We start from the raw sequence: 13778 nt of genomic DNA on the forward strand, positions 1-13778 counted from the left end.
ACGAGTCAGTTGTTCCCTTATGATATTCTTCATCATAAACCCGGGATCCAATTATTGCATTGCACACTGAACGTGGAGATGGAAATATATGTTTTGCGGGTTAGTTGTTGTTTTCCTTTGTTTAATCCTGAGACTGGTGTAAATGCGATGACCATATCTCCTCGGAGCTTACGTCTTTTATTGAATGTCTATCCACACCCATAACACTTCCTGTAGGACCTGTCATGAACTGAAGCCGTCAGTGTGAGTGGAGGTAGATAAAAGTGTGAGAGAATGCAGGTTGGCACTGAACTGGAATAGTTAAAGGATAGATGTGGGCGAGAGATAACAGGAGTCCCGTCAACAAAATATAAACTTGAATAGTTTTTCTTGTTTGGTTTTCTGTTTTACCTACCAAGTAACACATTTACAAACACAAAACCACCTACCCATTCATGATTTATGTACTCTATTTAGGTATTATTAAAGAGTCTCGCATAATGTATTCAAAACTATTACACTGTTTCTTAACTTTCCCTCACAAATAAGAAATTTCAAAAATTAAACACAACTGTCTGTAAATATATTTCATATGCAGTTAGGTACAATATAAGGTAGGAAATATGCGTATTAATGCAGGAAACATCTTCATGAAATGAAGTAAAAGTCATGAAGGATAGTTTAGTCTTAAACCAGGAACTGGTCTTATGTGCATGTGTTTGTACTTTTTTTCAAAATATTAAATCAACGTATTTTTGACACAGTTGTATACACACACACACACAAACACACACAAACACACACACACACACACACACACACACACACACACACACTGTTAAATCTGAGACAGTTCAGGGGTCAAAAACATGCCCAGGTGGGAGTCAGTTACTGCTTTGAATGTTAACAAAACACAAGCACATGCATGATACTGTATTATTACACTAGACGTAATGTCAGGAATATCACAACTGTTACACACATTTCAAACTGTTAACTTTCCTTAAAGAAATTCATTGCACAACAGTTCACATACAGAGAACAATTAGTATGCCTTTAAAAGATGTTATAATGCATCCTGATTTGGGTGTTAAGAGTTGTCCCTAGACATCAGCTGAGAGGCTACACTTCTACTGTATGTTACCCAGTGTTTCACATCATTCTGACACACATGTAACAGGTAACAGTGTGGTTACAGAAGTGTTCAAGCTTGTTTAAATTAATCCCAAAGTTTAATTTCTGGTGTGCATCAGTGGTGATATACTATTTTAATACTCTATAACAGAAATCCGACGTGTGAAAGTTAACTACCACATATCTTGATATGGGTCATTGGCTTTGATCTTGTTCGCGTAAAGGGGTGCTATCTTTCCGCGTCAGAATCCCAAGTCTTTCTACGTTCACTGCAAACCCAACTGCTTGAAATTGAAACCAAACTCATTTAGGTTTTTACACAGTTTTGACAATCAAAACCAAAGCGAATCGAAACGTATCGCGTTGGATATATAACGTACAACTGTAATTAAAAGCAGCACGAATTGTAAAGGTTCACACATATACACTCATCATGAATATCTGTATTATGAACATTGCTGGTAAACTTTAGCAGAAAACACAAGCTTTGTACGAATTAACAGTTAGAGACATCTGATAACACAACATTCCTAGGTGATAAATACTTTTAATAGACATCTTTAGAACATCTAAGCATGGAACGGAAAACAGCACCTTAATTCTCGTATATCTAATATGTACTGGAAACGTATTATCCTTTGCATGTGTATGATTATATATGATTTGTAAAACCTCCAGCACCGTCTTTCTTCGTTTTCACAGCTGAAAGTATAAATCAATACACCAGTGCGGGATCTGTTCAAGTTACTGTTCATCTCGACCATGGTAAGTAAGAAAATATCTTCCAGAGCATTCTCTATTACAATTCTCTTTACGCCAGCTGCTTACTGACTTGCTAATCCGACATCGTACAAATTATCAAATGGTGGACCAGGCGTCTTATGAAACTATCAGTATGCCTTATGTCCAACTCTTTAATTCACTAGAATTATCACTCTATCGTATGTATCATTCACAATAATTATTACGCTGACATATGTATTATGTCTATGTCATTCCCTAGAATTACAGCTACCAGGTGTATAGTTATATCATTCACTGAAATTATCACGGTGGAAATGTATATAACTATAGCATTCACTATAATTATCACTCTACCATATGTAAAACGTGTGATATTTCACTAAAGTATCACTCAGACATAAAGTCTGCCATATATGCAGTTATCGCATTCAAAAGAATTTACTCTGACATATGTGTCATGCCATTCACCAGAATTATCCATCTGCCATATGTGTAGTTATAGCATTCACTAGAATAATCATTTTACCAAATATATTTTTAGCATTCACTAGAATAATCTCCCTGACGAATGTAAATGTTATTACACACATTAGAATGACCACTCTGCTGTCATGGAATGTTTTGCCATGTTCTCTGTAACGCCTATTCACGGTCATCCAGAGTCTGGGGGTGAGCATGGGGGCTGTAAACACGACTTCCAATAATGTCCCAAGCATGTTCAGTGGGATTAAGATCAGGTGGCCTTGCAGGCCAGTCTGTTTCTCAGGCATCATCATACACGGAGGGACAATATCAATCATAAACATGAAGTTAGGACTCGCTTGTTGTACCAGAGGAATCATTACATGTAGCTTTTATGTGTGAAATGTGGGTCGCGTTCGTGCCACACATTTCGAATGTGTTTTTTTCTGAGGGCGCTTGTGTTCGGGTGATGCTATCAATGTTATCAATGCTTTCGACTTTAGGACAAAATCCCTAGGACAAAACCCCCAAACATGTTTTAGCTTCTGGGTGATTGACTTCTTTTCATTGAATCAGTAATAAGGATTATAAGTGATATAGATTAACAGGCTTCATCAATTAACTTAGTATTTCGTATGTAAACATTATTAAGGGTGAAGCTTCATTATTTATTTCAAGAGAACTAAAAGTGTAATCAATCAACTTAGTATATAGATATGTAAACATTATTAAGTATTTCAACTCACTGTCACTATACAACTGGTATACATATATGCTCCATAAACTAAGCAAGCAGCAGCATTCTAGCATGGAGTTACTGAAGAAAACTAAAGGTGGTATATTTGAATAATACACAATCATTATTCATTTGGCGTTTTGGGGTTTTTGTCCTACATGATGGGCTTTTTGTCAACAGGGGATTTTGCATACATAGTCCAAGAGGAGAATCTCAAAAGGGACCTAGAAATAGGATTTCATAGCTTCCCCAGTACTGATTTGGTTACACTATTTTCAATTAGTATGATGTCTTGGGTTCATGAAAAAGGCCTGTAATACTCTCAGATTGTGGTATCAGTTTTCTTTAGCAGGCCAGTTTATGTGGTGGGGGTCTGTGAGCATTTTCATGACATTTGGTTTGCTGCCCAACAACATCTCAAGGTTAATCATAGATAGTTTTACTACTATCAATCTGATCACTTTCATTTTGACTGTTGTGTACTGCTAAAGGACTTAGAACTTTTTGACATATTTTTGCTTTCGAAAATAATCAAACTGGCAGCCATTTTTGCCGCCATCTCGGCAGTTAAATTTACATAAAAATTGACACCGAATGTGTCCATTTACATCCAATGTTGATACTTTTGATGTTTTTTTGACACTTTTCTCTTCTAGAGTGGTGGCGTGGACACCAAACAAGTAGTTTTTGTATGGTCATGTCGTAGGAACATAATGTTTTACAGCTTGTTCTTTGAGACGGGAGATTTTAGCGATTCATTTTTCATGGAAATGTGTGGTGGTGATTTATTTATTGAAAGTTTACATTATTCTTGTAACTAGAATCAGTTGTTTTTGTTTCCTGTTTACATCTAGAGTGACAGCATGTTATATGGAATTATAACATATATTACCCAGAATTCAAAATGGTTGCCAAGATGGCCGCCAGTGCAGTTTTACTACTTATCTACTTATACATAGCAGAGGACTAAGTTTGTACTGTTACGAGTGTAAACAAACAATTCATTTGATGTCAAATGTTTTATATAATATCGAAAAAGAACAAAAATTCAATGGTATGGTTTATGAAAGCGTCATTTGCCTAAACTAGTTGATGAAATAACATCATCCAAAGAAAACTATGCTTCAAGGCTCATAACTGCGTCTAAGCTCTAGTTGAACAAGGTCGGCGAAGCAGGGATACAGCTGCCCCCTATAATATTTTTATAAGTTACTTTTTATGCATAAACGTATAATTGATACAACACTCTTTTAATGTTAATAATGCTCCCCTAATTGAGAAATGATAACTTCGATACATTCAGAAGCTTACAATTAACTCTCTTCTCTTTCTGTCATATCATATGCCACATCATGTCAGAATTTGAGTCATCTACAAGCCAAAGCTGTTCGGGCAACAATCACAACAATCACCTGCCATAAGAGTCGGTCAAAGTAGGGGAGCGAATGAAACATGATCGTCAACGGCACAAGAAGTCAAGATTGTTCGTAAAAACACACCACTATCAAGACATTGGGACAAATCAGCAAGTCTTGTCTTGTCGCACATACGAACGAACGATGGGGTTCTGTTAGTCCGGCCATGCTAGATGTTGGTAGTCCCGAAGCACACCATGGTACATTTGTAGTTCTTAGGACGTTCTGACTTGTCTTAACAATAACTGTTAAAAAAGAGATTGGATGGAATAGAACGTGTAATGATTATATAAATTACGATGCTCTCGTTTGATCATAATCAGTTGTCAGTATGTCTACCTCTTCTGTGCCCAATCCCCGGACAGTTGGTATTACGTATAGACTGGGAAGAAATGCGCCTTCACCCCATGTGAACAAAGTTAATCAAACATGGGTGGGTGATTCTAATGAAATTGTAGGACTCATGATCATCAAGGCGGAGATCCTGTGTCATTTGACGAAATGTTCCACAGCTGATGGCATCTCAGGTTAAAGCCAGTTTCTCACCAAAGAAGTTCTTTTTCGTTTCCTCCTTTCTTGCTATACCAACCCATTGTACTCTTGTTCTGCTTCCAACAAAAATTGAAGGAAATAAGCATTCAGCATGTTGATAGTTGCAAATTTGTTCATGTTTCACAGGCAGAATTTTTTTATCCCAAATGGAGAACATGTTAAAAACACATGTCTGTATACCCTACCGTGTCATATCATAATGCACACAGTGTTGACATAGTAAGACCTGTGTGAGACCTACATAAACGCAGAACGGGTAGAACTTGATGAGAATCCATTTGCGCTCTTGCAGAACCGAGTAGAAATGTACTACAAACTTCTTAAGAACAAATCATTTGGATTTGAGAATATTTGCCCGGAATACCAAAGTAACTAAGAACATAATGCGGTCGAGTTTCGTCTGTCTGCGAACGGAGCTGACCCGGTGGAAACTGTACAAACGTATTGCAACTGATGTCCAACTATATTATGTCTGCACACATCCCCATTACGTATGAATTACGGCGATTCCGTTCGTCAGACGGCAATCTTGTTTAAGGTGTGTTATCACTTCGTACCATTTTAGAACATGTAGAACATTGGACAATGGGAATTGTCTTACTGAAGTCATCTGAAACTCACCAACTACATTCACACAATTAGGTCACAATCAGGATTTTGTCGGTCATTATATCTTGTGGACAGTTTGAATATAAAACCGTCCCAAATCAAATCTTTCATTAACCTGACAGCGTCTTATTAACACCTTGTGGAAACAGGTCAAAACACTTCAATGTAATGTCAGAGAATGTTCCAGATTGTATACGCATACAACGCGGCCATCAAATCCCCACGTCCAGACTAAACTGAGTAAGTGAGTGAAGTGTTTTGACAATTAGTGTACGTTTGATCCTCCAAAATGTTAGTTTTAAAGCCATTCTCAAGGATTCTCACGTTTAGTGAAGTCCTATATTATTATGTCATCATTTTGTGCAGTTGATCCAGTCTACCGACTATGCCCTTCCCCGAAACAAGACACAAGAAAGGTCATTAAAACATCGGAATTTCACAAGAATATCTTTAAATTTTAAGGGAATAAATCGGACTTTGATACAATTATATAAAACATGTATTAATTTATATGTTCTATTGTCTGCAACCAGATCTTAATACACGCATGGGCAATGTACGATTATTCAAAACCAGATTTAATCCATAAATGTACAATCTACGATCATTTAGATGCAAATCTGCATAAACAGATGTACAATCTACGGTTATGTAAAACCAGATCTAAATCCACAAATGTTTAACCTACAGTGCACGATGACTGGAAGATGCATCCACACTATGACTTGTATCAACGTGATAGCTGATTCTGCAAAAGTACATGTACCTGAAAATGTAGCCAAGAGGTATTCTAAACACAGGCTAGTAAACATAACATCTTATCATCTGGAAAAAATAGCTGACTAGGAGCAAGAATTAGCTCTGAAACGTGGTAAAAAGAACAAAAAAGAAGTACTGTTATCAATAAAAGGCGTCATGTGTTTAAAGTTATATTGTTGTTGTGTTTTTAGAATATCGCAAAACTGGGAGTATACCATATGTACTTTGCAAATCACCTAGATGTCAATATTGTAGTTTCAAATGCATATTCCTTTAACGTAAAATTCATCCATATCGAGAGATTTAATTCATTCAAATCCGTGGATGTTGTGGTGTACCCATGTAATGCCGGTGGTGGTGCGCCACGTATTGGTGAATGTGATGGTGGTGTCTCATGTACATATATGGCGGTGTCCCATGTTGAGATGATTTCTCACTTTAAACAAAAGTAAACCAGACATAGTGAAATTAATATTTCGAATCCACGTAATTTTATCTTGTCAGTTGAAAATTTAAGTCTTAGAATTTTATTCAGCAAAGGATAAAAGTTGTTTACCAAACGATCATAAATTGAAATCGTTATCACTGGTTCGCATTGCAAGGGGGTAAGCGCAGCAGTTTGAACTTTGAAACTAGAGCACTTGAGGCACGTGATGAGCGTTAACTTAGACCAACCCAAATTCTTCTCGGCGTTTTATTTAATGTGCATACCCCCTTGTAATACAAACAAAGAAAGTGATTTGAAATTATGATCGTTTGTTAAACAACTTTCATCCTAAGTTGAATACAATTCTGAGAATTAAATGTTCAGTTGGCAAGGTAAAATTATAAGAATTTGCGATCTTAATTTCACTTTATTCGATTTACTCTTTTGTTTAAAGAGACATTCATCTATACGTTTTCACGGCAAACAGACTGTAATCGCAGAATGACACGAGTGAGTCACGAATGCGATGAGCAGGGAGAAGCACAGAGCAATTTACAACATTCCCACCTACGGACGACAGTTTGTTGTAATTCATTTGAATTGAATGATCCATACACCTGTCACTTTAACTTGTAATTAACTTGTAATTTTAAATTTACAATGCGTCATACCTGTATTGTATTAGCAGTTGATTATGTTTTAATTATATCGTCTTACATAAATAAGTCTGTAATTAATTAAAGATTTTTTTGTTTAATTTTGTTTCAATAAAGAATATTATCAGGTCTTACTTGGCTCACGCTAAATCAGAAAACATGTCTCTGAGTAGTATAGGGAATGGTGAGAAAAACCGGTAGCGGGTACACTTTGCTCAGAAGCTTCGGAGTATAGCTAATTCTGCTACCAGCATATATATTCAACAAGACCCTTTCGATAAGACCACTTTTCGGCTGCTCCCAATTACTCCCAATTATAGTGTATTCCCAATTAGAGCTATGCGGGTACATAGACATAGAAATATGCCAGGAACCAAGCTCTCGCGAGAAGCATATACCGAGATCCGATCGGGTCGTTTGTCCATTCGGGAAGCGAAGAGGAAGTATCACATATCGCAAGCTCGATACACACGAATCCGAGGTGGTATAGACAAGCCCACAACTCCCGATATATCCGAAGACTTGGAGGCCCTGCTGCAGAAGTGTCGCCCTATGTTGCTTTCCGACCGAGAGAAACAAATCCTGGAGCAATCGGGACACACCTTCTACGAACACTACCAGATCCCCAAACAGTTTCTCGAACTCTACTTGCTGTGCTTTCGTCCACTAGTAGAAGCCGGCAAAATAGTTGATTTCGTCTACATCTGCCCACCCAACCAATTTCGACCCTCGGCGGGCAAACTCCGAATCATTCTCGCTGATAACTGCTATCCGGGCCCCAAGGACAGACACAACCGATGCACCGACTGCCTAGCCACTCTATCGGAACTGCCTGCTCTCTTCGGACCCGACAACTCTACGTGCAAGTGTGGTGCCACCGACCACTGCGTCGACAGCAAGAAATGCATTCTCTGGGAACAGAAAGCGATAGACTACACACCCCAGGAGCGACTTCCACTCGAGGTTCCAGAAGAGATCGAGGTTGGCAGCTGTTGTGTGAATATAGAGAACCTATACGACAACGCCTGCCTTTTCTGGAGCATAAAATACGCACTCCTCATCAACAAATTGATGGACTGTTGTACGTGTAAGGAGAAAGAGTCTTGTATCTTATGGCGGTTATCGGAGAAAGCAGAGGTACCACAGGGGCGGGGTAATATTTGGCATACCCCATTACCCGACTATGGTGGACCCAAGCATATGGAAGTAGCACCCCCTCCATGTAGCGAACACAAAAAAGCTGCGAACGTCCCAGAAGGAGTCTACTTATGCAAAAAGTTTGCTGTAGCGGGACACGAAGGGAAGAACCGGCTGTTATTGCTACTCGATCCCCCGACTGGGGAAACGATTCCAGTCTATGGCTACAAGATACGAGAAACGATTCGGGCTGCCGGGGGAATAGAACGCCTACGGTTAGTGCGGGAACCGTTTCTATGCAAGCTCGGTAAAATCTGCTACTCACCTATATCAGAAAAGAAAGACGATAGAGAAATCGAATTACTGCTTCCAGACATTGGACGAGAATAGGTCCGGCAGCTCGCCTAGTATTTTGGTAGATGCAGTCGTGGGCTTACAAAGGACGAATACTTATCTAGGCTAGTTTTTCGTATTCCAACTGCTTTTCGTGGTACCCTACTACTTTTTTCCCTCAAAAAAAACAACACTCTACTGCATAATGAAGGGATCCCCACGTTTCGTCTTGGGTGTTTCTACCTTCTCGGTCGGTGTGTGCACTGATTTGCTGTGCTTCCAGGTCTTGTAGACGACCTTCCAGAGAAAAACAGCGGCTAGCGAAAGGTAGGTCCACCTTTGGGCTGTTTCTAGTATCTGCCGCACCTTCTGAATATCCAGATGGGTCTCTTCTTGTTCCTCCTCAACGTTTTCTATTTCCTCTTCCTCATTGTCCTTATCCAGCATCGACAAGATGTCGACCAACAAATTCGTGGTTTGCTCCATATGAGCCGACAACGTATTCGTGGTTTGTTCCAAACGAGCCGACATCGCTGCAGTTTGCTTCACACTAGCCTCTAGCCTCCCCAAGCGGTTGTAGAAGTCCTGGATGGTGGACACAGTCGGCTCTGCAGCAGGCAATACGCTCTCGCTAGGGGGTAAGATGGCCGCAGGCAATACGCTGCCGGCAGACGTCTCACTAGCGGGAGCAGGCAATGCGTCTGTGCTGGTCGGAGGTTCTACAGCAGGCTCTCGCCATATGTCGTAGAGTCTTGTGGATCCAATACCGAAGCGCTTTTTGACCTCGCTTGCTGGGAGCACCCCTCGAAGGGAGCGTATTTCTTGGACCTTTTCCGAAGACAAATCTCTTCTTGGTGGCATGGGGTGTTTTTCCTGGGAATATATATATATACCATACTTCCTACTTGTCTATATAGGAACCAATCCTCTCCCAGGAAACTTCTAATAATACTTAGCAATGCTTAGCAATGCTTAGTAATGCTTAGCAAATGCTTAGTATTATTAAGCATTGCTAAGCATTACTAAGCATTGCTAAGCATTGCTAAGTATTATTAGAAGTTTCCTGGGAGAGGATTGGTTCCTATATAGACAAGTAGGAAGTATGGTATATATATATATTCCCAGGAAAAACACCCCATGCCACCAAGAAGAGATTTGTCTTCGGAAAAGGTCCAAGAAATACGCTCCCTTCGAGGGGTGCTCCCAGCAAGCGAGGTCAAAAAGCGCTTCGGTATTGGATCCACAAGACTCTACGACATATGGCGAGAGCCTGCTGTAGAACCTCCGACCAGCACAGACGCATTGCCTGCTCCCGCTAGTGAGACGTCTGCCGGCAGCGTATTGCCTGCGGCCATCTTACCCCCTAGCGAGAGCGTATTGCCTGCTGCAGAGCCGACTGTGTCCACCATCCAGGACTTCTACAACCGCTTGGGGAGGCTAGAGGCTAGTGTGAAGCAAACTGCAGCGATGTCGGCTCGTTTGGAACAAACCACGAATACGTTGTCGGCTCATATGGAGCAAACCACGAATTTGTTGGTCGACATCTTGTCGATGCTGGATAAGGACAATGAGGAAGAGGAAATAGAAAACGTTGAGGAGGAACAAGAAGAGACCCATCTGGATATTCAGAAGGTGCGGCAGATACTAGAAACAGCCCAAAGGTGGACCTACCTTTCGCTAGCCGCTGTTTTTCTCTGGAAGGTCGTCTACAAGACCTGGAAGCACAGCAAATCAGTGCACACACCGACCGAGAAGGTAGAAACACCCAAGACGAAACGTGGGGATCCCTTCATTATGCAGTAGAGTGTTGTTTTTTTTGAGGGAAAAAAGTAGTAGGGTACCACGAAAAGCAGTTGGAATACGAAAAACTAGCCTAGATAAGTATTCGTCCTTTGTAAGCCCACGACTGCATCTACCAAAATACTAGGCGAGCTGCCGGACCTATTCTCGTCCAATGTCTGGAAGCAGTAATTCGATTTCTCTATCGTCTTTCTTTTCTGATATAGGTGAGTAGCAGATTTTACCGAGCTTGCATAGAAACGGTTCCCGCACTAACCGTAGGCGTTCTATTCCCCCGGCAGCCCGAATCGTTTCTCGTATCTTGTAGCCATAGACTGGAATCGTTTCCCCAGTCGGGGGATCGAGTAGCAATAACAGCCGGTTCTTCCCTTCGTGTCCCGCTACAGCAAACTTTTTGCATAAGTAGACTCCTTCTGGGACGTTCGCAGCCTTTTTGTGTTCGCTACATGGAGGGGGTGCTACTTCCATATGCTTGGGTCCACCATAGTCGGGTAATGGGGTATGCCAAATATTACCCCGCCCCTGTGGTACCTCTGCTTTCTCCGATAACCGCCATAAGATACAAGACTCTTTCTCCTTACACGTACAACAGTCCATCAATTTGTTGATGAGGAGTGCGTATTTTATGCTCCAGAAAAGGCAGGCGTTGTCGTATAGGTTCTCTATATTCACACAACAGCTGCCAACCTCGATCTCTTCTGGAACCTCGAGTGGAAGTCGCTCCTGGGGTGTGTAGTCTATCGCTTTCTGTTCCCAGAGAATGCATTTCTTGCTGTCGACGCAGTGGTCGGTGGCACCACACTTGCACGTAGAGTTGTCGGGTCCGAAGAGAGCAGGCAGTTCCGATAGAGTGGCTAGGCAGTCGGTGCATCGGTTGTGTCTGTCCTTGGGGCCCGGATAGCAGTTATCAGCGAGAATGATTCGGAGTTTGCCCGCCGAGGGTCGAAATTGGTTGGGTGGGCAGATGTAGACGAAATCAACTATTTTGCCGGCTTCTACTAGTGGACGAAAGCACAGCAAGTAGAGTTCGAGAAACTGTTTGGGGATCTGGTAGTGTTCGTAGAAGGTGTGTCCCGATTGCTCCAGGATTTGTTTCTCTCGGTCGGAAAGCAACATAGGGCGACACTTCTGCAGCAGGGCCTCCAAGTCTTCGGATATATCGGGAGTTGTGGGCTTGTCTATACCACCTCGGATTCGTGTGTATCGAGCTTGCGATATGTGATACTTCCTCTTCGCTTCCCGAATGGACAAACGACCCGATCGGATCTCGGTATATGCTTCTCGCGAGAGCTTGGTTCCTGGCATATTTCTATGTCTATGTACCCGCATAGCTCTAATTGGGAATACACTATAATTGGGAGTAATTGGGAGCAGCCGAAAAGTGGTCTTATCGAAAGGGTCTTGTTGAATATATATGCTGGTAGCAGAATTAGCTATACTCCGAAGCTTCTGAGCAAAGTGTACCCGCTACCGGTTTTTCTCACCATTCCCTATACTACTCTCTGTGCTAACATTTGTGATTGAGGTGTTTTCAATAGCTTTAACCCTTTGTTTCGGGTTCGTCGACTGGGATTAGGTTGTGTAAGGTGGCTGGTTTACCCTTTGTCGTTTCCAGCTGCACACTTTACGCGAGCGACAGAAGCCCGCTTTGACTCCGAGCACTGACTCAAACTGATGTGAAATATTCGTTCTGGGACAGAAAGTCTTGAAATCCTGTTGAGGTAGGACGACTTCAAGGACTCTTCGGAAGGGCGACAGAGGACCAGACAGGCAGGTGTTTCCAAATCTATTTGGAAAAAAATATGCGTCTTCATGAATATCTGTTTAATATACAGTGCACACTCATTCTCTGATAGTATATAGCCATTTAGGTATAGATGGGAAAGGTTGATACTGGTTTCTGCATGTAAACGAAGTTGTAGTGTAGCCTATTTGTTCAAGTGTTAGCACGCCATGTTCAGTACCAGTGTTCGAGTTCCCACTTAAATAGTATGCCTCACGCCCACTTCTCTGGCCCGTTATTGGAATATTGCCAAAGCGGCATTAAACCACACTTACTCACTGTTATTAAACCAATCTATATACGTGAGAAATGTGATTCCTGATGCTTATGCATGACTCATTTCTTTCAGACGCAGGAACCCTGGCACATTCTGGATTTGGTGTTGTGTCCCTCTAAACCCTTCCACCTGGACTTCGGTACACTGGCTTTTCGAGGAACCGATGGGATGAGCTTTTGTCTCATGGTGGCTCCATAGTACATCCGCTCTCCGCGTAGCCCCCCGCCGACTGTACATGGAGTAGGTTCGGTGCTAGGGCCTGACTGTACAGTCAGGATGTTTTTTTACAGCAACCCAGCTAGTTTAGGGTTGGCACACTCTGTGGCCCCAGTCTTTTCAGCACCCCCAGTAGACCCAATGCTGACTGCACTTGACTGGTAGATTAGGGGTTAGTGTAGATAGGGCCCCCTTCGTGCATGCCCTGTACGATGCTATCTATAGATAGTATAACTTAGTCTTAACCCACCATTCCGTCCTTCAATAGGTAGTTCGAGACAAAGTAAGTCCCGGATGGTCACTTTGAGGATCAGTGTACTGGCCGACTGCTGGTAAAGTATTTCAATATTTCAGTTTAAAATTTAGATTAATTTTTTCACGTCCCGACATATTTTGTTTTGCATTTAAATCTATGGGGATCGTCGAATAACCGAATGGTTAAAGCATTCGCTCATGACTCTCCAAACAACCCTAATTCTATTTCCCATATCTGAATTATGTGTGGAGCCTATATTTGTTGTTGCTCACCGTGATATAGCTGGAATATTGCTAAAAGCGGTGTAAAAACAACACTCATGCAGTCATAATATGTGTGGGAAAAAAGAAACTGATACCACAATCTGAGAGTATTGTTAGCTGGTTGTGTGGGGTAACAAGTTTAGATCCTTAAATAGAATGTAGAATTCCGTAAGTCAATGATCAGTCAAGCAGATGTTTCAACCTTTATTCTGAGGTCAAGTGTGTTGATAAGAAATCACT

The sequence above is a fragment of the Haliotis asinina genome, chromosome 11 (assembly GCF_037392515.1).
Source record: "Haliotis asinina isolate JCU_RB_2024 chromosome 11, JCU_Hal_asi_v2, whole genome shotgun sequence".
NCBI lineage: Eukaryota > Metazoa > Mollusca > Gastropoda > Lepetellida > Haliotidae > Haliotis > Haliotis asinina.